At 44.0% G+C, this 27369-nt stretch overlaps 1 long non-coding RNA gene and 1 pseudogene across 1 annotated transcript in view; one reads left to right on the plus strand and one right to left on the minus strand.

Moving 5' to 3' along the window:
* Positions 1-26890, minus strand: part of LOC109548275 (uncharacterized) — a 389180-nt gene extending 362290 nt beyond the window's left edge. The window contains exon 1 of the long non-coding RNA XR_004522820.2: positions 26565-26890. This is a non-coding gene — a long non-coding RNA (uncharacterized lncRNA). The remainder of the gene's footprint in view (positions 1-26564) is intronic.
* LOC117308647 (ADP-ribosylation factor-like protein 2-binding protein pseudogene) lies at positions 3611-4255 on the plus strand (annotated as a pseudogene).
* Positions 26891-27369: the final 479 nt, after the last annotated feature.

Below are 27369 nucleotides of genomic sequence, written 5' to 3' on the forward strand. Positions count from 1 at the left end.
ATTGCGGTGCACAGGCTTCTCATTGTGATGGCTTCTCTTGTTGTGGAGCACAGGCTCTAGGCATGCGGGCCTCAGTAGCTGTGGCTCGTGGGTTTAGTTGCTCTGCAGCATGTGGGATCTTCCCAAACCAGGGCTCAAACCTGTGTCCCCTGCATTTGCAGGTGGATTCTTAACCACTGCACCACCAGGGAAGTCCCTTGCCTTTGGTTTTGTAGACAATGTATCACAGCAGCCCTGAAATCTTTGTCTAGGATCAAATCCCAGCCCTAATATGCTCAGAAGCCAGTGACCCTGAAGAGACAGGAGATGATATAGAAAAACCAAAACTCATTACTGCTTGAAATTAACAGCTCTGGCCATGTATTGTCAGTATCTACTGAGCCTCCCTCACTCCCAGACGTCGAGGTAGGAAATTACAGAAATAAACTCAGTCGCAAAGCAATAAAGGGCACTGCTATAAGGGATTCAATTCCTCTCATTCATTCATTCATGTTTTCCTTTCATCCAGCACTTTCATTGAGTGGATACTATGTGCCAGACACTGCTAGGTTAAAATCCTTTCTGGAATAAATAGTGTTTGCTATTGTTTTTGTTCCAGTGGTGACGCATTGTTATCCCTGTCACCATCATCTTCATCATTATTCCTGCCATTCTGGCGGCATGTGAAGGTTACCATGGGAACCCAAGGAAAGTCATCTAGACGTCTGCTGACGTATGTTTCCTACTATGGGGAGAGATGATGACATATACCAAGCAGTCTCACCTACACCTCCCAGCAAGTCGTTTTATTCTAAGAATTGATCTACCTATCTTGGACCATAAAATCTAAGTTACCTGAGTCGTGGGGGTGAGAGGGAACAATTGGGCTTATTTCAGAGAGGAAACTCCATTCCCCTACTTTGGCAATATTTTCCCAGTTATAATTTAACCCTCAGAATCCATAAGAACCTTAATTAGGATAACACATAAATGAATGGCTGCAGTACATGAAAATCCATCCTTCCCTTCTAAGAGTTTGAGCTAGGTGGGTACCATATTTTAGCTTTTCACATCATCCTTTCAAATATATCGTGATACAACAGAAACTACTTAGGAGATAAGAAGATGCCAATACCATTACATGCATTTAGAAATACTCCGTTGATGACATGGAAGAAATCAGATGGTTCACTTTTGCCATGTTTTTCAAAGACCTTCAGTCAGGCCAAATACCTTCAAAAATAAATGAAGCGGGGGAAAAATAAAATAAATGAAGGGAAAAGACGGAGAGCCTGTGCTAAAATTTTGGCCAAGAAACAACTGAAACCTACCTTTGAACCCATTAGAAACCCACTTCTGTCTGATTCTCACCAAGAACTCCTTATATCTCCTTGGAATTCTGACTTCCATCCGAATATCCATGGAACTTCCCTTCACTCCTGGGGGGACTGTTGTCACTAAGAGTTCTGAACATGATGCATTTGTTTCCTTGGGCTGCTGTCACAAATTCCCACAAACTGGGCGGATTAAAACAACGGAAATTTATTCTCTCACAGTTCTAAAGGCTACAAGTCTGAAATGAAGCTGTCAGCAGGGTCATGCTCTCTTTGAAGACTCCAGGGAAGAATCCTTCTTTGCCTCTTCCACCTTCTGGTGGTAGCCGGCAATCCCTGCCTTGTAGATGCATCATGGCAAGTTCTGCCTGGTCATCACAGGGTCATTCCCTCTCTCTGTGGGCCTCTGTGACCATATATTCTTTTCCTTAGAGTCATTGGGTCTAGGGCCCATTCTAATCCAGCGTGGCCTCATCTTAACTTGATTACATCTACAAAGACCCCATTTCCAAATAAGGTCGTATTCACAGGTATCAGGGTATTAGGACTTCAACATATCATTTTGGAAGACACAATTCAACTCCGAATCTTCTACTCTGAGAAATATTCCACCAGATGGCATTATAAATGGCATTCCATCTTTCCTTCCTTTCTTCCTCCTTTTTACAAATATTTATGAATATTTACTACGTGATAACCCTATGTTCTGCTATGGAGGGTAGAAAGATGAAGTTGATATTCCCACGTTCAAAAGATTTAGACCTACCTAGTAGGAAGATTCAACTGTACATACAAATCATAATACAAGGCAAAAGATGGTAATTGCCATGAGAGTCATAAACAGAGTGACACAAAAAATACAGAGAAAACAAATCGATTCCAGCTGGGGAGAATCAAGCACGACATTTGAGCCTGACTTTCAAAACTATCCTGGATTTGGATTTTCAGAGATTAGTAAAGGCGTCTCCAGTTCAGCTGGGTGAGCAAAGGCACAGAGGCGAGAAAGCACGGCATGTTTAAACATTTATCAGTGTGTCTAGGACCCCTCGTGTGTTACTGCTGCAAATACATTTCAGAAGTGTTCATAGAAAAGAGATTAGAAGAAAAAGCTCCAAAAAGCAAACCAACAGGGATCATCTCTGGGAGGTGAAATTTTCCTTCCCTTTGTGCTTTTATATTTTTTTCTGATTTTCCTCAATGCTTAGGCTTTATTTTTAATTAGGAAAAATAATACTTTTTTTTCAAGAAAGATTTTCACATCACCTCAACGTAGTTGTCTCCCAAAAGGAGAAGAAATCAAATCTTTCCTGATACAGAATTATAACTGCGTGAGACGACTTTAATCGTGTCACTTGTGACAGGGATCAAGAAAATGACCAGGGCTTCCCTGGTGGCGCAGTGGTTGAGAGTCCGCCTGCCGATGCAGGGGACGCGGGTTCGTGCCCCGGTCCGGGAAGATCCCACATGCCGCGGAGCGGCTGGGCCCGTGAGCCATGGCCGCTGAGCCTGCGCGTCCGGAGCCTGTGCTCCGCAACGGGAGAGGCCACAGCAGTGAGGGGCCCGCGTACAGCAAAAAAAAAAAAAAGAAAGAAAGAAAGAAAACGACCAGGAGTTGGAGTTGATCCAGCAGCGGGTTCCTGCGGATACTGGCATTTCAGTCTGTACTTGAACGCAGACGGGCAACTCCGGGTTTCCTTTAGGTGAGCAATGCCTGCCCTCTGCTGGTGATTCAAAAGTTAGTTACCAAGGGCAAGAGTTTTTCTTTCCCGGCTTCCTAAAACAAAGTGATGAAGAAACAAGAAATATGAACTCATCATTCTGATTATAAACCCATTCTTTTTGTTACTTTGGGTTTTGAATTACTTTAAGTGTAGGAGAGAAAAGTCTGTTGGTTCACTTTCCTTCTTGGGCCAGTAGCCCAGCCGGTCCTCGGGCTGGGACTTCAAAATATCTTGTTCCCAAGTCAGGAATTCGTTCAGTTGGCGGGAAGAATGGTTCGGTTTGTAGGGTGTAAGAAAGCAGGGGTGGCCGGCGGCAGTGGCGAGCTTAGTGAGGCCTGGCCGGACTTCGAGGCCGGCGCGTGGCCGCAGCCAGGGAGCCTGAGGCCCAGGCCTCGTGCGCATGCGCTACCCGGCTGGGCCATGAGCCAGGAGTGGCCTCGGCGGCGAGGCCTCCCCGGTGCCGCTTGGGTGTCTGCGGAGCAGAGCTGAGGCTGCGCCCGGGCCCGGGCCGCGGGTGGGGTACAAGGCCCGCGGGCACCTCGCCCGCGCCCGGTGGATGAGACAGTGGCGGCGGCGATGGACGCCATAGAGGAAGAGAGCTTCGCACTTTCTCTTCCACCTCTGATGCAGAATTTGATGCTGTGGTTGGATATTTAGAGGACATTATCATGGATGATGAGTTCCGTTTATTACAGAGGAATTTCACGGACAAGGATTTACTACCAGGAGTTTGAAGACACGGAAGAGAAGAAGCTCACATACACGCCTGTTTTTAACGAATGTATTTCTTTGGTAGAAAAGTATATAGAAGAGCTGTTGGAGCGGATTCCTGGATTTAACATGGAGGCTTTCACTACAACTTTACAGCACCATAAAGATGAAGTGGCCAGTGACATCTTCGACATGCTGCTCACGTTTACGGATTTTCTGGCTTTTAAGGAAATGTTCCTGGACTCTCAAGCAGAAAAAGAAGGCCGAGTACTGGACTTAAGCTGCGGTTTAGTGGTTACTTCATTGTGCAAATCATCTTCATTGCACAAATCATCTTCATTGCCAGGTTCCCAGAACAATATGCGGCCCCAAGTCCCACCTCCAGGTATTGGGATCTTTCTGGACATCACCAGCCGAATAGACTGGGAGAGGCTTTGGCTAATGACGTCAGAAGAATACATCTCGGAAAGACTGACTGTTCTGCAACCCTTCATTAATGTTAAGTATTGATGGGTCAGAAGAAAATTACCTGACCTTCCAGGGACACGTTCTTGTCTTCAGTAAACCTAGTACTCCTCCCGGAGTAGACACCTCTCTCAGGGGCTTCTGAGTGGCTCCCGCAGCAAGCCCAAGCCCAGCATTCCACCTGGGGGGCCCTTTCCCAGCATACATGTTAGCGTGTCCATATTGGGAGAACCCACCATCACCAGCCCTCTTGCCCAGCGGTCCTTGCATGTCCCAGCAGGCTTTTTGTGCACTCACAGCTTATATGGGTCAGAGTTTCAGTCCTGCAGCCTCTATGGGGTTTTTGACTGGGAGTGTTTATCTAGAGTTTAACTCAAGCTAGCTGCCCATCTCAAGATTTGTGAAAATGCTACTATCACAGCTAGTCTTGGCTGTAGAAATCAACTTAGAGAGATGTCCTTTACCTAAAAGCTACATGTGAAAATTAATGTCTGGGCTTCCCTGGTGGCGCAGTGGTTAAGAATCCACCTGTCAGTGAAGGGGACTATGGGTTCGAGTCCTGGTCTGCAAAGATCCCGCATGCTGCAGAGCAGCTAAGCCTGTGCGCCACAACTACTGAGCCTGCACTCTAGGGCCTATGAGCCACAACTACTGAAGCCTGCACACCTAGAGCCCATGTTCTGCAACAAGAGAAGCCACCACAGTAAGCCTGTGCACTGCAACAAAGACCCAACGCAACCAAAAATAAATAAACTTATTTTAAAAAAAAGAAATCCATTTCTAGTCTTATATGTGTAGTCCTTGTATCACTGTCTTCTGCTGGTCCTGATGTAGTCCCATTGTTTCTATAACTCATTTACGTGCTTTTGAAAAAATATTTTTATAGATGAATACTCCGGCTAACCTAGTGGATATAATCTTGGAACTTCTGTGATTACCCACTTCAAGATCAAAGTATTATATGCTGTGCTTTCTAGCTGTTAGTGCTATGAAAGCAAAAATGCTTTCTATGTTGGTATTCCTATTTCACTGGGCAACAATGAGTATATGCTGGAAGTAGTCTAAAAGGTTTCCTTTCTTAGAGCATGCTAGTGTTTGTGCAGGTTTGCTTAAAACCCTTTCTGTGTAAATCAGCTCCTTAGGTTTTCTGTTGGGATAGGGGCTCTGCACTTCCTTCTCGCTGTCAAAATAATCCCACCAAGATAGTGTTCTTCTGGTCTAGCTCAGTACAAGCAGGAGATAGCAAACAGCTTCACTGGTCATCTATCTCCCTGGATTGGTTTGGTTTAGTACAATGTTTGATAGAACATTACTGACCAGAAAACATGGGTGTCACATCCCTCGAAAGAAAAACCATAGTTGTTCAATTCCCAGTGTGCACCTTAGTTTTTTTGTGGTTGTTGCTTTTATTTTTATTTTTCAAGTAAAAATAAGAATCTCTACTGACTTTTCACTTGGCTATTCTGGTTTTAAAGGATGCGCTCTAGGCTATGTGTTTTTCTGTACCAACGCGGTGCTTATGAAATAATTTCGTACCATGAGTAACATTTGAGGTGTTTTACAAAAACAAAACAAAAAAAAGAAAGAAGGGGTTGGGCGAGTTCCTGCCTGGTGCCTCAGGGCAGGTAAGGGGTTTGCACAAAGTAATGGAGAGGCTGTGACAGCAACAGGAATCGGATGCTGTCCTAATTCAAAAGGTTTGATTAGGGCTTTTTCTGAATTAAGCTTGATTGGGTGATACCTTTAGAAACTTTAGGTTTCTCAACCTCAGCACTATTAACTTTCAGGACTGTGCGTTTTAGGCTGTTTAGCAGCATCCCTCACCTCTACCCACCGGATGCCAGTAGCACTCCCGGCAAGTTGTGACAACCAAAAACACCTCCAGACATTGCTAAATCCTCCCCCACCCAGCCCCCAGGAGCGGAGACAGAATCGCCCCCTGCCGAGAACCCCGGCTTCAGACCCAGCTTCTTTTCCTTTTAAAACCTGGGTGTATTTACAACCCCTCAGGCCCATTGTGTGCAAACCAGCAGGGATGTGAGGACAAAGCACAAGGGGTTCAAGATGCCAGTCACCCTAGGCCCAGCCCCTCAACCTCCTGGGGCTTGGTTTTATCAGCCGTAAACTACTGTTATCATAACTTTTATCTTGCAAGACTGTTGTTTGTTTAGTTAACAAAAACTCGCTAAGCACCCATTATGTGTTAGGCTATGTGGAGAGGATGGGAATGTGGAATAAACACGTCAGAACGTGAAATTACCGAGAAGAGCTTGAAGCGCTACATGTATGTGCTTCTGCGGTAAAATGAATAATGAACCTTTGGAAGGTGGCACTTTGAGAAAGACCGAACACAGGCCCACAACCTTATTCACATTTCTGAAACGCAAAAAACTCTGAAAACTTTTTCTTTTTTCTTTTCTTTTTTTTGTCATCAAAGTCTATTTGCCGGCAAAACCTGACCTGACACGGATGAGGCTCTGTACATTTTTTATCGATCCTGCTGAGTATGAATGGTCATATTTTTCTGCACAAATATTAATGTGTTAGGTCAAGGGGTATTTCCCCAGACTGTGCTGAGAGCTTTAAATTATATATAACATGTGCACTGCTTTACTTTTCTAAAACCCACAGCAGCTGAAGGCCAAAACAGAGGCAGACCCAGGGGTTTTGAATAAGGGACTATGGACCTGGTCTGTGTAAATTAGCAGGAAAGAGCAACACAGGAGCTACACCCTCACCCCAGAAGGAGCCATTGTTTCTCAGCTGCGCATTGCACCCAGCCAGGGAAACTGTGAGCTTATCATATGAGATCAATGGGAAAAGACAGGTGTGTGAGTTTGCGTGTAGAGCGTGTGAACTTTGTCCCTGGCTCAGCAGAGGAGCCCCTGTCCAAGGACCACTGGTCACTCTTTTCATCCATCACCCTGAGAGACAAGAAGCAAAACCTTTCCTCCAAAGGGCTCCTGGTCACAGATGTGGCCCAGTCTCCTTCTGTAGCCACCAGCTACAGAAGCCACTCAAAACAGTCCCTTCCCCCGTCTTGTTAGTAATATATTTGTTCATTTCTCAAATATTTGTTGAGTCTCTACCGTGTGCCAGACACTGAGCTTGCCACGGAAACGTTCCCCTTTTCTTTCTTTCCTTCTTTCTTTCATTTTTTGATATGTCTGTATTCTTTTTTGTTATTTCAGAAAATGGCAGAATAAAAGGAAATGTTAAGGTATGATCTGAACCAATGAATTATTCCATGATTAACAGATGTGAGTTCTTTTTCCTTTATGTGATATATATGTATAATTGTTACCAGGTGGTGTATGTCTTTAGACAGTATGTCCAAATTCTATGGGTTAAAAGTGGTTCTGTGTTATGGTTAACGTTAAGGGAATTTGTCTTATAAAAGCACTCATTCACAGTAACTATTTGGTGATGTTTCTCTCTCCTCACTAGACTACCTGCTCTTTAAGAACTTCTTTGTGTTTGCTAACTGCATGTGCTTAATAAATGTTTGCGGAGGGAATGAAAGAATGATCTTCCATCCTTCTGGCTGAGGATTCTCTGCCTTTACAATTGAGCTCGGTGACTGTTTTCTAGTCTATTTATTTATTTGTTTATTTATTTATTTTTGGCTGTGTTGGGTCTTTGTTGCTGTAGGCAGGCTTTCTCTAGTTGTGGAGAGCGGGGGGCTACTCTGTTGTGGTGCGCGGACTTCTCATTACAGTGGTTTCTCTTTGTCGCAGAGCACGGGCTCTAGGCGTGCAGGCTTCAGTAGTCGTGGCACATGGGCATCGGTAGTTGTGGCTCACGGGCTCTAGGGCGCAGGCTCAGTAGTTGTGGCATACGGGCTTAGTTGCTCCGCGGCTTGTGGGATCTTACCAGAGCAGGGTTCGAACCCATGTCCCCTGAATTGGCAGGTGGATTCTTAACCACTGTGCCGCCAGGGAAGTCCTGTTTCCTAGCCTCTTGAGACAGACGACAGAGATGCAGATAAGACTTACATATGTGCAGAACTTGACAGTTTTCCAAGTACTCTCACATACACTGAAAATCATTTTTAGATTAAATTAACCCAGAAGATAAAACTTGACCACAGGAATGGTAGCAAGTTTTCCTTTTACACTGACTGCAGGTAGGAGAAGTTGTTTCCTTCCTTCCATTTGGTCCACTAAATTGGTCTTTAAATGCAGAATTTGAAAGTGTGCATTTCAGGGGCTTGGAGAAGCGTCACTACATTCTTCAACTGAAGAAAAACCAAGTAGAGAATTGAAACAGCATCAAAGGCAATCCAGGTTGAGACTTAGCAAAATTTTGTTGAACATAAAATATCTGAAGCAGTGGAATGTTTTCCTAAAAGAGGTACAGAATCACCACAAAAACGGTGGTTCCAAAATTACTCTCATCATACAGTTTTGTTTTAGTTTTCCTGTGGAAAAACCTGCAGGAAAATATTTGGCCACCAGAGGGTACTCTACCAAAATCCAAAGGTACTCCCTCAGGGAGTTCCCTATAAAACGCGCAGATATTGAAGACCTACCAAGGGCTAGTCTCAAAGCTTTCATGGTTGTTTTCCCAACCAATTGTCCATAAACTGTACTCCATGGGAAAGCACTGTATCTTCAGCTCCAGATCACGACACCATTTCTTAGCGGCAGAGAGTCACATGGGATCAACACTGCCCCGAACTGGAGTTCTATGTCAGCTGTAGCCCTTTTGCACTAGTGGGACCTGTCTTGTTGCATCTGCTCATGAATATAGAAATTTACGTACGGTTAATTTATGTTTTCCACTTCTCTTAAGTACATTGATGAATAAATCAGAATATGAGAACATATGAGGCTGTTGCATTTAATTTGGCAATTAATAATTAAGAGAACTATTTGTCATTTAGAAATACCACGCTTAATCCTTTTAATTACCATCTGGATCTCTTGTAAATTATTCGATTTACTTAATCCTTGTTTACTTTCATTCAAAAGCCCTCAAATTTCACTAATTTGGCACACCAGATATTCAGCTGATCGCCTTAGTAGAAAACAAAACAAAATATAAAGGAACTTAGCACTGGAACCACTCTGTTGGTGGGAAAAGGATGGGTGTGGGAGAGACCTACCTTCCAATCCCCATTAGCCACCTGTGGGATCCTGGGCAAGTCAGTTCCTGCCCCTAAACTTCATTCTCTTCCCTCATAAAATGCGAGAGGGCTAGACTGGAACAGAGGATTTTACTTTTTCATTTTAAGTGAACCTGTTCTTCTGTAATGGAAGGGGAAAGTCTATCAATGTCCTGGCTCTAGGGAGATGGCAAATGGGTTCCATTTGGATTCACCCAAGTTCAGGGCGTTTTCCCTTCCACACCGTACCACTTCTCCAGGTCTCCAGAACCATGACCCCCATCAGTCATGGGATGGGGCTCATGCATGTGGCACAGGTGTTCCCACTGGAGCTGTCCACATGAAGTCAGAGTCATGGGGCCCAAGTGTGCTCCGTTACCTGTTTCAGGAGCTAAACAGTAGATTAAGTGAGGGATTTATTTCTCTCATGTAACAAGGAAACTGAGTAGCAGGTGCCCAGCTCAAAGCTAGCTGCTCAGGGACCAGGCTCCTTCTACATCTCTGTTCTGCCATCCTCAGCAAGGGGTCACAAAGTGTCTGTAGCCTCTCTGGGCATCATGTCTCCACGTCTGGCAGGAAAAGGAGGGACAGGAGAGGGCAAAGAGCCCATGTCAGCTGAGTCTGTCCATTTCTATTAGGAAAGCTATAGCTTTCCTGGAAGCCTCATCCAGTGGAATATGGAAGGCTTCATTCACATCTCATTGGCCACAACTATCCGCATGACATTGAAGGAAGTCTGGGAATTTTTTTTTGCGGTACGCGGGCCTCTCACTGCTGTGGCCTCTCCCGTTGCGGAGCACAGGCTCCGGACACGCAGGCTCAGCGGCCATGGCTCACGGGCCCAGCTGCTCCGCGGCATGTGGGATCTTTCCGGACTGGAGCACGAACCCGTGTCCCCTGCGTCGGCAGGCGGACTCTCAACCACTGTGCCACCAGGGAAGGCCTGGGAATTTTTTGATGGGCACATTGCCCCCGAAACCAAACTGGAGATAGAGCAGCAAGGAAAAGGAGGTGCATGGAAATTGAATAGGCTGCTAGCCGCACATGCCACAGGGATGAGAAAGTATTGGGACATAGATGGAGGGCCTCGTGCTCGTCATTGGATGATATGCACATGTTTGTCTAAAAGGGAGTCCTTGCCAGACACCAAGAAATCCATAATCGAAGCTCCTCCTTATGGAGGACACAGTGCTCACTCCAGTGGAGACTTGGTTCCTTTGATACCTAACACAGGTAAGCCATTCATCAATGGCTTATGTGCCAGGGGAGCCTGGCAGTCACTAGATGCTGACTGACTCTGCACCTATCAGAGTCTGGTCCCTCACCCAGGGACCTCCCACAATTCACTACACCCCTCTTCCCCCTCTCCCAGATCTGAGTCCTTCCTCAGGCAGGAGTCTTTGCCTTTCCTCATTTCCCAAATCTCTGTTCTACACACAGAAATCTGCCCTTTTGGAAGCCCAGGCTTTTGAAATTTACAACCAAAGAATGCTTTCCATTCTTTGTCCCTCTGTTTTCTCTGAATCATCTTCTCCTAAGGCAATGAACACAGAAAGTCAAGCTCACTGAATGGGTCAAGGACCCAGGGATATAAAGAAACACCAGAAACGAAAAACAACTTAGATTTTAAAATATTATCCCTCTGCTCTTCATGTGAAATCTTACTCAGAAGTCCAAAATGTAAGAGAAATAAAAACTAACCAGTATGGTTAAGGGGTGGATGGGAGATGGGAGGAACCCAGGGCCCTCCCCATGAGGCCTGAGAGAAGTCAGCCGTGGAAAGTTTGAAAATTCACCAAATTGGAAAACCTCTATGGTCTCTTCCAGCCTGAAAGTTCTATGATTCAATATTAAAGAGCAAACTTTTAGTCTGTTTTCCCAAAACTTGAAAATAGTCCCACATAATAAGCGTGACAGATGAAATAAAGGATGATTAATGTGGGCGTGTTCCTAGCCTTTCCTTAATCCTGACCTTACTCTTTGGCCTGTTGTGGGATTTTCAGCTTCCCCACACTCCATGTAGGGTTTTGTGATGAGGAATCAGCATGGAAAAATGAGAAACAAGAAGAGACACTTGGTCAAAAAGCTAAGCATAGAAATAATATATGACCCAGCAATTGCACTCCTAGGTATAGACCCAAAAAAATTGAAAACAGATACTCAAACAAACCGTGTACATTCACGTTCACAGCAGCAGTATTCACAATAGCTGAAGGTTAAAAAAAACCTAAAATGTCCATCAACAGATGAATGGATAAATAGATTGCAGTACATACATACAATGGGATGTTATTCGGCCATCAAAAAGGATAAGTGTGGATACATGCTGGGTGAACCTCGAAAACATTATGCCAGTAGAAAGAAACCAGACACAAAAGGCCACATATTTTAAGATTCCATTTATATGAAATGTCCAGAATCGGTGGATCCATAGAGATAGAAAGAAGATAGAAAGAAGACTGTAAATACTTCTGTCCCAACTGTAACCAGGGTGAGGGGAGAGTGGGGAGTGGCCACCTCTCGGGTACCGGGTTTGGGGAGGATGAAAATGTTTCAGAACCAGATAGAGGTAGTGGTTGCACAATATTGTGAATTTATTAAATACCACTGAATTCACTTTAAAATGCTTAATTTTATGTTTTGTGAATTTCATCTCATTTTTTAAATCTGTTGAAGAAAAAGAAAAGAAGAGGTAGCTCCAGGAGGCATTTGGAGGGAGAGTGTTTGAGGGCAGCCACTCAGGAAGGAACAGCTGTGACTATGAGGGTAGTGGGCTGCTGGTGAGTTTATGTCCCTTCCCCCGTCCCTGAAGTCCAGGTAAAGGAGTCCAGCACTGCCACAGTCAAGAGCATAAGCTCCAGAACCAGACGGCTTGGTTTTAAATCCCAGTCTTGTTACTTATGAACTGTGACCTTGGGCAAATTACCTAGTCTCTCCATACCTCAGTTTCCTCATCTGTAACACAGAGATAATAATAATACCTAGTTCACAGGAGTTGTTAAAAAGGTAAATTAATTAATCTGTATATAGCACTTAGAAGAGTGTGGGCATCACAAGCCTTCAGTGAACGTTACCTCGTGTTCTTTGTCATTTTGGTCTCATGGATCTTCCTCTTTGACCAAACCATTCTAGAAATGAGTATGTCAGTTGTGCTTTATAAATCTTATATCAATGTTTACCTATTCTATGATTTTTTAATGCAAACTTTGAGGCAATTATAAATAACATCACCTCCAAAAAAAGCTGTTTAGTTTCTTAGGGCTGATGTAACAAGGTACCACAATCTGGGTGGCTTAGGACAACAGAAATGTAGTCTTTCACAGTTCTGAAGGCTAGACGTCAGAAATCAAGGTGTCAGCAGGGTCATGTTCCTTCCAAAGCCTCTGGGAGCGGACCCTTCCTGGCTTCTTTCAGCCTCTGTTAGCCCCAGGCATTCCTTGGCTCGTGGCTGCATAGCTCCAACCAACGCCTCCATCTTCACAGGTTGTCTTCCTATGTGCCTTTGAATCATCTTCCCTCTATGCATGTCTGTGTCCAAATTTTTCTCTTCTTATCAGGACACCAGTCATGTTAGATTAGGGGCCCATGCTACTGCAGTATGACCTCATCTTAATTTAACTAATTACATCTGTAAAGAACCTATTTCCAAATAAGGTCATTCTGAGGTCCTGGGGGTTAGAACTTCAACATACGTCTTGCGGGTACACAACTCAACCCATAATACCCCTCGATTGCTAGAGCTCTGCTAATACATTCATAAACTCCACTGCCACCCTTCTGTGGTCCAGGCCACCAGATGGAACAACGTGAGGAAGTAAAAAGCCTTCCTTCTGCAGACACATCTCTCACGTGAGGCAGGTACTTTATATACATACTGTAACAGTTGGTCACATTGGGTTCCTAAGCTTGTCTATGAACTCCCTAAGGGTAGGGACTATATCATATTCAACTTTGAAGAAAAGTACGAGAAGAGTACCTAGTACATGCAATGGAGACTTCAACAGGAAGAAGGTAAAGGAGGAAAGTAAAACTCAGATGTCTACTAGCTCAGTAGCCCCACTTGTGAGTAATAACAGGCCCTCAGCTCTCCTTTTCTGTTTGTTCCACCTCTTATTTCTCTCACATGGGCCCCATCTTTGCCTCCACCAAGGCTTTGCTCTGGACTGCCAATAGCCACTCTGACCACAGGCTGGAGCTGACAGTTCCCTGAAACTCCTAAATGACATGAACTCCTTCTGACCGCTACAACCAAATCTGTGATGGCCTTAGGGTCACAGTTCTCTCCCTTATAAGGCCAGGACATAGAGGACACAAGCCCTGATTACCTGCAGCTCAGCCTAGTGCCCATATAAATAATAGTAGCTAAGCCTTATTGAGCACTTACTATATTCTATTCTATTCTATTGTCCTCAAACAGATCAGCTCATTGACACCTCACAATAACCTAATGTGGTAGAAACTATTGTTATCCCCACTTTACGGATGAGGACACTTGAGACTTAGAGAAGTTAAATAACTTGGACAAGGTCACAGCTAGTGGAAATGGGAACTAGGATTTGAATCCAGGCAACCTAACTAACTGTGAAGACAAAAATATCCAAAACTTGGAAACACACAAAGGATGGCTGCCCATCTTTTCAATGTCATGCTGGACCATTACAGAGCCACTCCAGAATTATCCTAGTCTCTAGGGGGTTTACCCTAATGACTCGCTCTTTACTATTGATTAGGATAGTCTACAACTTTGTAAGAGTAGATATTAACTTGTAGAAAGCTGAGGGTGATTCAAATGATTCTTGACCTATAGCAGGGCAAGTGAGCTTCTCTCTAGTGAAAAAGATAACTCCAGAGGTTACAGCTGTATTGTTCTCTAGGAGATTAGCTCATTTTGCATCTAATACAGCAGTCTCATTCCAGCATTCTTTCCTTCAATGACTGTAAATACTTCTGTCCCAACTGTAATCCTTTGAACCAGGTTTACCATCCTGCTACTTCCCTCATTAATGAGTTAATTAAATGTGTGGCACATGTTCATTCTATACTTGTATGAGAGTTAGATTTTCAATGTTCTGGAAATTGTACTTGGCACACCAAAGCCCACATGCTTAACTACTATACTAGAATGAATGAATGAAACTGAATATATGTTGATTATGTTTAAGAAGGGAGGGACTTCCCTGGTGGCACAGTGATTAAGAATCCGCCTGCCCCATCATCAAAAAATCCACAAACAATAAATGCTGGAGAGGGTATGCAGAAAAGGGAACCCTCTTGCACTGTTGGTGGGAATGTAAAGTGATACAGCCACTATGCAGAACAGTATGGAGGTTCCTCAAAAAACTAAAAATAGAACTACCATACGACCCAGCAATCCCACTACTGGGCATATACCCTGAGAAACCATAATTCAAAAAGCGTCATGTACCACAATGTTCATTGCAGCTCTATTTACAATAGCCAGGACATGGAAGCAACCTAAGTGTCCATTGACAGATGAATGGATAAAGAAGATGTTGCACATATATACAATGGAATATTACTCAGCCATAAAAAGAAACAAAACTGAGTTATTTGTAGTGAGATGGATGGACCTAGAGTCTGTCATACAGAGTGAAGTAAGTCAGAAAGAGAAAAACAAATACCGTATGCTGACATATACATATGGAATCTAAAAAAAATAAAAAATAAAATAAAGTGGTTCTGAAGAACCTAGGGCCAGGACAGGAATAAAGACACAGACATAGTGAATGGACTTGAGGACACGGGTAGGGGGAAGGGTAAGCTGGGACGAAGTGAGAGAGTGGCATGGACATATATACACTACCAAACGTAAAATAGATAGCTAGTGGGAAGCAGCCACATAGCACAGGGAGATCAGCTCGGTGCTTTGTGACCACCTAGAGGGGTGGGATATGGAGGGTGGGAGGGAGATGCAAGAGGGAGGAGATATGGGGATGTATGTATATGTATAGCTGATTCACTTTGTTATACAGCAGAAACTAACACACCATTGTAAAGCAATTACACTCCAATAAAGATGTTAAAAATAAAAAATCCGCCTGTCAATGCAGGGGACACAGGTTCAATCCCTGGCCCGGGAAGATCCCACATGCCACGGAGCAACTAAGCCCTTGCACCACAACTACTGAAGCCTGTGTGCCTAGAGCCCGTGCTCCACAGCAAGAGAAGCCACCACAATGAGAAGCCCGCACACCACAACGAAGAGTAGCTCCGCTCATCGCAACTAGAGAAAACCCGTGTGCAGCAACGAAGACCCAATGCAGCCTAAATAAATAAAATTTTTAAATAAAAGATGGGAGTGCAGGGGGTGTGGGAGGGATGGATTGAGAGCTTGGGATTAGCAGATGTAAACTATTATATACAGGATGGATAAACAACAATGTCCATCTGTATAGCACAGGGAACTATATTCAATATCCTGTGATAAATCATAATGGAAAATATATGAAAAAGAATGTGTATATATATGTATAACTGAATCACTTTGCTGTACAGTAGAAATTAACACAACATTGCAAATCAACTATATTTCAATAAAATAAATTAAAAAGAAGGGAGTGCAAATCACAGTTGGAACACATCAGTCCCTGAAAGAGCAATGAGTAAACTGGTGCAAAAGAGAATTTTATATATACATATTTTATATATATATATATATATATATAATATATATCCCCACAAAAGACTGCGTATAAACACAGAACAGCAGAAGCTGCTCTGGGGAAATCCTATCTGTTGGTTTCTTTGGGAATTTGGTGGAAGCAAGACAGACCTTTGAGACCAAGACTGGGACTTACCAAAAAGCTAGACCTTCCCCAGGAGAATGAACTGCGTCTCGCAAAGGGTGTGTTAAAAAACAAAATTCAACTGAGTAAATTTTAAAGATTTTATTGGCTTTATTCAACAATTCATGAATCAGACAGCAACCCATCTAGCAGATAGAAAGGAGCTCCTAGGAGCTGTACAACATGATTTTTATAGTCAGAATGGAGCAGGAATAAGAAAATTATACTAGGCCAAAAAGCAGGTTGGTTATTGTAAGGTCACTTTCCTTTAGGGAAATGGCAGGGAACATCAGGCAGATTACCTAACTCGTGCTGATCAGGCCTTTCCTGATGGACTGGGTTAAGATTCCATTTCTGGGGACTTCCCTGGTGGCGCAGTGGTTAAGAATCCGCCTGCCAATGCAGGGGACACAGGTTCGATCCCTGTCCAGGAAGATCCCACATGCCGCGGAGTAGCTAAGCCTATGTGCCACAGTTACTGAGCCTGCGCTCTAGAGCTCGTGAGCCACAACTACTGAGCCCACATGCCACAACTACTGAGCCCGCAAGCTGCAACTACTGAAGCCCACATGCCTACAGCCCATGCTCCGCAACAAGAGAAGCCACTGCAATGAGAAGCCCGTGCGCCACAACGAAGAGTAGCCCCCGCTCGCTGCAACTAGAGAAAGCCCGCATGCAGCAACAAAGACCCAATGCAGAGAAAAATTTTTAAATTTAAAAATAAAAAGATTCCATTTCTGGGAACGCTAAAACTGTAATTAAGTCAAGTCTCAGTTTGATGATGTGGGGCTTAGCATAAGCAACTCCATTTGGGGCCTGTTGTCTTGTTTTTAACAGGTGTAACCTCCTGGGGATTCTTAAAAGGGAAAATAGTTAACACCTTTACCAAGGGCCTGGCTCAGCAGAAACCAAATACCCCAATGCAAGACTGCTAATAGAAGTTCATAAATGAAATAACTCCAACACAGTGCATGATATTGTTGCTTGGAATAGAAGCTGCTTAATAAATATTGAATGAGTTGAAAAATTGATCCCTGATACAGAGAAATCACTTCTGCAAAAAATAAAGCCAAGTTGAACAAATTCAGTCAAAGACATCTTTCGGAGCTATTAAAATTGTACCCTTTATTTGGGGAAAGATTATGACACACAGACTTACTTCCAACTCACTGCCGATAACTTGCTAATGGTGTTAATAGAGTTCTTAACTATATGGGAAAGACTATGAATGACCTATTTTCCAAGTGTTCAGAAACATAGACATACGTTAACAATCCATTGTGCTTCTGTGTTTCTTCTGTATCTCTTTTCTGGGATGGTTATGGGCATTTGTGGTTTCTATTTGTGGAAGGATACCACCGGCACACCAAGAGAAGGGAGATTCCAGGCAGTATTAAGGGATGACCTTATAAAATGTCAGTAGGCTTCCTGAAACATGTCACTAGTTAGCTAACATACTTACCGATTCATTCAAGGCTCTCTTCTAAGCGGTAGGGACACGGCAATAAACAAAATACACAAACTGTTTTGTCTTCTTGGAGTTTATATGCTGGTGGGGAGAAACAGACGTGAAAAAATAAAAAAGAAATGCACGTAGTGATAGTTGGTGATAAGTGCTGTGGAGAGAAGGAACACAGGGACAGCAAAGAGGGATTTCCAGGTGAGGGTTGGAGGAGGGGCTTGCAATATAAGAATAGAATGGTCAAGGATGGCCTCGGTGAGTAAAGACTTTAAGGGTGCGAGACAGCAAACAATATGATTCAGTTATACATATACATGTATCTATTCTTTTTCAAATTCTAGGCTCCATATAAAATGAAAGAATTTTTAATACATTTACAAAAATAAAACTATTCACATTCCTTGTGAAAAAAAAATATGAATTTGGGGAAAGGGAATTCTAGGAAGAGGAAATAGCAAGGGCTAAGTCCTCAGGCAGGAGCATTCCTGGTGTGTTTGAGGGACGGTAAGAAAGTCCCAGGGGGAAGCAGAGTGAAGGAGGGAAAACAGCAAAAAGAGGAGGGAATGGGGGGGACAGATGGGGTAGGGTTTGGGGGAGAGAACTCTTACGATCCACTGATGTCTTACCAGGATCACCCTGGCTGCTGGACTGAGAATAGATTGGAGAGGTGTCAGAGCCAGAGCCGGAAGAAGAGTTCAGAGCTGTTGCCCCACTGAATGAATGGAAGCCACCCTTCCCAGTAGCCTTCCCCTGCAAAAGCCTGGCCACTTGAAAATGTGTCCAGCCTGCTCTTGCAATGTCATCTTGCAGTGATCAGATTTAATCCCTGCTCTGTAAGAAAATCAAAAAAAAAAAAAGAGAGAAAAGAGAAAATGGGGCTGGGCATGAGGGTTATAGTTTCTGAGGAAATAAGAAAAAATAAATAAAATTGCAATTTGCATCTTTGACAGTTAGGGAAATTGAGTGGACTCAAGTCTCCTTAGGAAGAAAAAAAGCTAATGTTAGTAAACTAAAAATAACAATGCAATACAGAGTGCTGGAATAATTAGCCTGGAAAAGGGGTTGCCCCAGTGATCTCATTACATTTCCTCAGATGACTTTCCCAAGCAGTGACAGGTGAGTAATAGGAAACCACTGGATGGTCAGGCACAATGGTCTAGTTTTAAAAACCTATAATTTAATGTTGAAATAAATGGCAGAGCCCCCAAACATCAAGAGTAGATGATAGTTAAAGAAAATGACATGCACTAGTGTCCTATAAATAGCTCTCTTGAGACATACTATCACTCTGTCCTTCACTGCAGGTCAAGACCATGAGCTGCTGTATCCTTGGACACCTGCTAAATGCGTGTGGGTGGAGGTTCCTGAACATTTAAATTGTACAGCACCCTTTCAGCTTAGATGCAGAAGGTTTGTAGAGTTTCCTCCTGCACTGCACTTATGGAAACCAAGACCCACTGCTTGGAAGGTTAATGCTTTGCTGCAGGTCCGTGCTTTTTTCACCCTGCCTGCTGACTTGTGTGAACTGAAACAAAAACCAATTATTCTCCAAAATCAAAATCTTCAGATGCCTCAGGAGCAGTTTTAATTTAGTTTTAGAATTATGGGCTGGCTTTCTCCCTCGCCTCTTGGTGTCAGATGTAGCCAAATTAACAACATTGCCAAGTAATGGAAAGTTACTTCAAATCTTTCTCTCATGACTGTCTTCTCTTTACAACCATTATCTTCATTTTCTGGCCGGTCACAGACACATTTCTTCTAAAATGGAATGCCCCTTGGCTCATTTTGAGCTGTATTTCTCACCCCCTTTATTGACCTCTATCCCTTTATCTCATTCCCTTGGAAGCCTGAACCTCAAGTCTATAAATACATTAAAAATAAAAACTGATCCCATTTGGAACGAGGTCATATCATTGAATTTATTCTCAGAGCACATCATGACAAATAATTCTTGTTTGCTCTATAATATGCTTAGAATCCAGACATGACCAGGCTTCAACCTCTTGGCATCCAGAGTGGTCAAAGGGGAGAACTCAAGCTGTACTATTCCTTCCCCATCCCAGCTGATCCCCACTTTGGCCCTGCCTGGGGCCCAGGATTGACTGTCTTGCTATCTCTCAGCAGGTGGGCTAGGTGCTACCCACTTAGCGGCTGCAGGCAGTCACCAAATAGGAGACTGTTCCCTGCCCATAACTCCATCTAACTCAGCATCTCAGAAACTAGCCTCTGCAGAAAGGTGGTCTCCTCAACCAGCACCTCAGTACATTGCCTAAGAATCCCTCTACACGTGTCTACTCATTAATTCAATTCATTTAATTTCACCTACTATGTGCAAGGCATTGGGCCAAACATAGGAGAGTCAATGGTCTATAGACAGTTGCACCTGCTGTTTCTCGCTCTAACCTACACTGTTCTCCTGAAGCCCCACCCCAATACCTTCCTCGTTCCTCTTAGCAGTGATCTAGCCAATTCTAGAGAAGGACTCCCTCAACTCCCTACGCCATCCAGATATCTACACACCTATCAGCACCTTACCTATCTTTCCCTCCTTCCTTCCCACCTCAGTGGAAACTGTATGATCTGGGTTTCATCAGTTTCCATTTCCTTAGGGCACTGACTCCACCAACTTTCCTCTCCTCTACCTTCAACCTCATCCCGCTAGTGGTTCTTTTCCAACAATATTTTTACATGTTCGGGTCTGCGTCCAATTAAAAATTCATAAATAAGTGATTTTTTCCTCTATGTCCTTCTCTAGCATTCAAGCTATCTCTGTCTCTCCGTAACCAAGATTTTAGAGGAATCCATACATTCAATCCCCACTTCATCATCTCGGCAACAACATTAATGTGACTGGTTCCCAAATGAGAGCCTACGTTCTGGGTTCCTCCATGTATGATCAAAGACCTACTGGATATAGCACCAGCTAGATGGCCCAAGGCACCTCAAACCACATATGCCTGGAAGTAAGCTCATCGGCTACCCTAGACGGCAAGAGTCTGGATCCCACCTCCTCCACTTACTGGCAGAGTGACTTTGGGCAAGTTCCTGAACCATCTGTCTTTCCATTTCCCCCTTCGTGAACATCAAGAACTGGGAAGGGTCTGAGATGTTGCCCTACTTGCAAACTAGCAAGTTAGCCTGCCATACTTTCATAGATGCCGGCAGAATACACGAAACTCCTGGGTCAGAAACAAATGACAGTCTATTACTGAAGACAACTGCAGTAGCCAGAGAATCAGTATGTATTACACTGGTTCCTTGAGCCCCGGTTCCCACAGGGAGATGCAAAAACCTGCACACGCAGTGTGGTTACAGGAGAGGAACCCTGAGTTCAGGGAAACTGCTCTTTGCTCCAAAAGGAGACAGTATATCTCCCAAGGCTGCTTGCTACATGTTCAATAAAATGTGGGGAATGTTATAGCAGCTAAATTACCAGGTTGTTGTATTAAATGTGTTAAAAAAAAAAAAAAAGCCTTTAAGATAGTGCTAGGTACATATAAGCCCTAACATTATTTCATAACCCTAGCCCCTAGGAGCTCACTGGTTGAGGGTGTATGTTATTTATCTCTGTGTAAGCCCGTGTCCAGCACAATGTATTTTGTGTGTATACAGTAGTTGCATCATGTCTGCTACATAATTGGTTGTCAAATATCTGAAGCTCTTGAAATATCTCATGTACTATTTTACATTCCAGGCTATACTCAATGCTGTGATGGTAGAAACCTTAAATACTGACTCACCTTGGGCTTCACAAGTGAATTACAATGTTAATTGTGGGAGCTGTCAAGTTAACATGAGTTGTGTGAAAAAAAGATCACCTAATATCCTGCTTTTTAGAAAAGATTTCATAATGTCTAAGGGTTTGTGTTAAATATATGTTCCATGGAAAGTATTATTATCCCTTTAAATAAGTTATGGGTTAATAGGGGCAGCTTCAGACAAAAAATGCCTTTGCCCTTTCAGTTCATTTGACCTATAGCACAGTAAGCTTCCGATGAATCCACAACCAAAACTCAATGGCTACTGTACTTTACATGAAACTTATCTAGTAAATAAAGATTTATGGAGTACATTCTTTGTGCCAAGTACTATCCTAGGCACAGTAGGGATATCCCAGGCAGAGGAAAAGGCCAATATCCTTCCTGCCCTGGAGGACTCACATTCAGAAGGGAAGAAATGCATCAAAAACCCAAATACGAAAACACTGGGGGAGTTGATTGGAACACCAACAAATAGCATCCCGTTTCCCTGCCTATGTTCTAAAACAACGAAGAAATTAAAGGATCCGCATGTGGAGACCAAAACATCACTTTTAAAACTGGCAGGGACTTCCCTGGTGGTCCAGTGGCTAAGACTCTGCGCAGCCTATGCAGGGGGCCCAGGTTCGATCCCTGATCAGAGATGTAGATCCCACATGCCGCAACTGAATATCCAACATGCCGCAACTGAAAAAAAAAAAATTCCGCATGCTGCAACAAAGATCCCGTGTGCCACAGCTAAGACCCGGCACAGCCAAATAAATAAATACTTTCTTTGTTTTTGTTTTTGTTTTTGCGGTACGCGGGCCTCTCACTGTTGTGGCCTCTCCCGTTGCAGAGCACAGGCTCCGGACGCGCAGGTTCAGCGGCCATGGCTCACGGGCGCAGCCGCTCCGCGGCATGTGGGATCTTCCCGGACCGGGGCACGAACCCGTGTCCCCTGTATCGGTAGGCGGACTCTCAACCACTGTGCCACCAGGGAAGCCCTAAATAAATACTTTTTTTTAATTTTTAAAAATAAGAAAACTGACAAAGCTAATATAGAGAATCTGGCTCTAGATGTAGGATCCCCAGTCCCCCTGGAGACTCATCCAGTCAAGTCACAGAGGACGCTGGATCCCCTCAGGGAGTGCTCCCCACACCACTGGGCCTTTAAGGTTTACACGTGGCTGAAAACAAGTGGGAACAAATGTTCTCTGCTGGCAGGCATATCCCAAAAGGGAAGGCAGCAGAAGGGTCTCTGCTACCCACCGTGTACTTCCTCCTCAGTCAACCCACTTCCCATTGGTAGGAATTATTACAACCTATCCCCAACAGCACTTCCCTACTTCATTTTTTATCAGAATTCATCGTCATCATATGCTATATAGTGCATTTTTTTTATTTTGGTTATTGTCTATCCCTTCCCTCCTCTCTACTAGAATGTAAGCTCCATAAGGGCAAACCCTATGGCCTTTTTTTTCTTTTTTCACTAAAGTATCCTGGCACATACATAAGCACTCAGTAAATTTTTATTAAATGACTGAACAGATGATTGAACAAAGGAATGAACTGAACAAATGGGTATCTTCCCAACTATATCAAATGTCTTATATCACTTGCTGGGTGATTCACACTCACCAGCTAATGCGGCCCATCCTGAGAATGGCCCAGGGGAAGCAAATACCTACTGGTCTACGGTTCCCTGGCCTGATTCTGGCACAGAAGTGAAGCGGAGAACGCGTCCTGACAGCCACATTCACTGGAGGCTTTCAGAGACAGGGCTCCTGGATGACCCCAAGTCCTGAACCTCCAAGGGTCTTCACATGCTGAAGACTGTCCAGGAATACTAATGCTGTGCGGAGGGCAGTGCTGGGGCTTGCCTGCCTGCTGCGTACCCTACAGCACCGACAAAAAGCACATTAAGTGGCAATACCCAAGGGTAGATAGGGCAGAGAAACATTATAATCCCCATTTATTAAAAGAAAGCTGGATTGATTTAGATTCATATAGTCATAGGATGTTAAAAGTGGAAAGAGCCTATAGATTGGGGATTTTTAACCTTTTTTGTGTCCCAGAGCCCTTTGGATGTCTGATGAACCATATTAACTCCTTCCGAGATGAATGCTTTTAAGCGTATAAAACAAATACAATCACAAGGAAACCTATTACATTAAAATATAGCTAACAGGGCTTCCCTGGTGGAGCAGTGGTTAAGAATACATCTGTCAATGCAGGGGACACGGGTTCGAGCCCTGGTCTGGGAAGATCCCACATGCCATGGAGCAACTAGGCCCATGAGCCACAACTACTGAAGCCTGTGTGCCTAGAGCCCGCGAGCCACAACTACTGAAGCCTGCACGCCTAGAGCCCGTGCTCCCAACAAGAGAAGCCACCGCAATGAGAAGCCCGCACACCACAACGAAGAGTAGCCCCCACTCGCCGCAACTAGAGAAAGCCCACGTGCAGCAACGAAGACCCAACGCAACCACAAATAAAATAAATAAATTTATAAAAATATATATATAGCTAACAAAATATTTTTAAAACCTGGTGATAGTTGTACAACAGTGTGAATGTAATTAATGTCACTGAATTGTACATTTAAAAAATGGTTAAAAGAGGGGCTTCCCTGGTGGCACAGTGCTTAAGAATCCACCTGCCAATGCAGGAGACACATGTTCGAGCCCTGGTCCAGGAAGATCCCACATGCCGTGGAGCAACTAAGCCCGTGCGCCACAACTACTGAGCCTGCGCTCTAGAGCCCACGAGCCACAACCACTGAGCCCACGTGACACAACTACTGAAGCCCGCGCGCCTAGAGTCCGTGGTCTGCAAGAAGAGAAGCCACCGCAATGAGAAGCCCGCGCACCACAACAAAGAGTAGCCCCCGCTCGCTGCAACTAGAGAAAGCCCACGCGCAGCAACGAAGATCCAATGCAGCCAAAAATAAATAAATTAATAATTTTAAAATAAATAAATTAATTACATGATGTATACAAAAAAAATTTTTTTTAAGTCTCAAATACTGCTAATAAAACTGTGGTTTGTGGTCTGTATTTGTAATTGAAGGAAATACTGAATTTCTGTTAGAGGCTAATGAGGAAAGAGAGGTAATAATGATTTCCCATTACAGACCATCTTGCTCCACCCGTTCCTTTGGGAGATGAGAAGTCTCAAATGGGGGAAATCTGAGAAGTCTAACATGAGAGGTCTAAGAAGTCTTACCCCCAGGGCCCTGACTCCCAGACATAAGGTCAGAGGAAACTCGATGGCCAGAGTAGGACCTTGAAGACTCGAATAAGTCATTTTACTTGTCTAGGAATGAATCAAATAAATGGGAATATAGCTATTTCCATATCCCTTAAGGACCACCTTCCCTGCCTTCAGAAAGCTCTCTGTATATTGATTCTACTATTGAGACCTAATACATATTTTTAATCTCTGTATTTGAGATTAAAATCTGTAAAATAAAACCAGTAACGACTTACCACACTGGGTTGTTATGAGGATTATATGCAAAAAACTACTTAAAGCTCCTATCACAGCACCTGGCATGTTGTTGAAGGTAAGTAAATAATACTTATTTGTAAATTAATAATACCTCATGGTACCTTACCCCTCAATTCTTTGCAATGCCCGCAGGTAATCTGGAAATTCAGCTGTGAGATTTAAATGTCTGCGATTCTGTAAAAAAATGACTGATTAAATTTAGAGATCATATTTTGTGTCTTTCCAGGCCTACTTTAACTTCCACGCTGCTGTCACCCAGCCTGCATAGCTTCACTCCCTCTGCAAAGAGCGAGCTGCCACAAACTCTTGAAAGCATGCCTTTGGATTCTCTCCCGACTTTCTTGTGCCTGGTGAGACAAAGAACACCTGAGCAGGTAGGCGTGGCTTCTCTGCCTTCAGCCAAGGTGCACACACTTGATAGATGTTTTCTAACTTCCCGACTCTTCAGGCCTGAGCATAAGTGTCAGGCAGGCAAAGTAGACATAAGCTTATACCTCAAAATATTTAGTGGATTAAGGTGCAAATTCTGCTGAATTCACAGGAAAAAAAAAATGACTACTCTTTTTTATTTTTTTAAATGGTCGTCATTTAATTTGAGTTTGTTTTGTTTTGTTTTGTTTGCGGTACGCAGGCCTCTCACTGTTGTGGCCTCTCCCGTTGCGGAGCACAGGCTCCGGACGCGGACGCGCAGACTCAGCGGCCATGGCTCACGGGCCCAGCCGCTCCGCGGCATGTGGGATCTTCCCCAGACCGGGGCACGAATCCGTGTCCCCTGCACCCGCAGGCAGACTCTCAACCACTGCGCCACCAGGGAAGCCCAAAAAATGACTCCTCTTAATGAAGGCTGCCTGACAATAATTTTCTGTGAAGGGGGAGAACAGTAGATACTGGAAAGTATGGCTGATTAGGGGCTATGGAATACATGAAGGAGGCTGAAAGGCACCCCAGGATTCAGGTAACTGGTGGAGCATTTGGTGGGGGACTCTGGGGACTCAACACCTGGGTGGCAGCCACTAGATGGGGGGATACCATGCCCCTTTCTTTTCGCATTCTGCTCTTTCTCCCCTCGATGCCACATCTCTCTTGTCTTCTGTGCCTCCGCCTCCATCCTTTTCCCTACCCAGGACCACAACCCATAATTTGCAGGGCCCAGTACAAAATGAAAATGTGAGGTCCCTTTTTCAAAAACTATTAAAAATTTTCAGGATGGCCAAAGCAGAACTTAAAGTAAACCAAGCAGGGGTCCTCCTGCGTGCAGTAGGGGCCTGTGTCACAGAGCAGGTCACACACGCACACAGCCGGCCCTGCCCCCCCTTTCTCTGCTGGTGCCTCATTCCTCACCCATCTGCCTCTATCTTCAAGATGACACTTGCCCCCCTTGAACCCGCCACACGCAGACATTAAGATCATCAACTCCCACACCCTTCGGGCTGCAAAGGACCCCAGAGGCCAGCGCCTTCATTTTACACCCCAGGTAACCCAGAGGTTGGTTCAGGGGCAACCATGAGGGCATATTGGTTGAACCTCCAGCCCCAGGTTCTCCCCACTCAATTACCTGGGTGCCCACTTCTCTCTCACAGCAAGTTTTCTAACTACACTCATCTGGGAGGTCCTTTTGTCTCTCATGCCACCTGACTACTGAAAACAGTAAGGGAAAAGAAGAGGGATAGCAGAGTTAAGAATAGCCCAAGATAATCAGCAAATTAAAATATTGAAAATAGGGACTTACCTGGCCGTCCAGTGGTTAAGACTTCACCTTCCAATGCAGGGGGTGCGGGTTCAATCCCTGGTCGGGGAACTAAGATCCCACATGTCTCACGGCCAAAAAACTAAAACAGAAAACAGAAGCAGTATTGTAACAAATTCAGTAAAGACTTTAAACGTGGTCCACATCAAAAAAAAAAATCTTTAAAAAAACATATTGAAACTATTTCCCCTTAAGATGGGATCAAGCATTCCATAGCCTGAGAGACTTAACCTCATAAAAATGGGGAGGAAAAAAGGAAAGAAAAAGACATGCTTATTTCAGCTCTTGCAAAACTTGCTTGGTCAACCAGTATTTGTCAAGCACTGTTGCAGGTGTTACTAATACAATAGTAAATAAGGCAAAGTTCCTGATCTTAAGAGCCCCAGGAGAGAGCTTCCCTGGTGGCGCAGTGGTTGAGGGTCCGCCTGCCAATGCAGGGGATGCAGGTTCGTACCACGGTCGGGGAAGATCCCACATGCTGCGGAGCGGCTAGGCCCATGAGCCATGGCCACCGAGCCTGTGCGTCCGGAGCCTGTGCTCCGCAACGGGAGAGGCCACAGCAGTGAGAGGCCCGCATACAGCAAAAAAAAAAAAGAGAGCTCCAGGAGGCAGTCAGATCAGTAAGATATAACCCCTCCCCAAAACATGAACTTTAAAAAAAAAGCAGGTTATTAAATTGTGACACTTATAACACTAATTTTGTTTTTTAAAATATTAAAATAAAATTTACCTAAATGGCCCCCAAAAAGTGGTTTTTCTGGCTGATGAAATTACAGGGCATTTTTTT

The sequence above is a fragment of the Tursiops truncatus genome, chromosome 17 (assembly GCF_011762595.2).
Source record: "Tursiops truncatus isolate mTurTru1 chromosome 17, mTurTru1.mat.Y, whole genome shotgun sequence".
NCBI lineage: Eukaryota > Metazoa > Chordata > Mammalia > Artiodactyla > Delphinidae > Tursiops > Tursiops truncatus.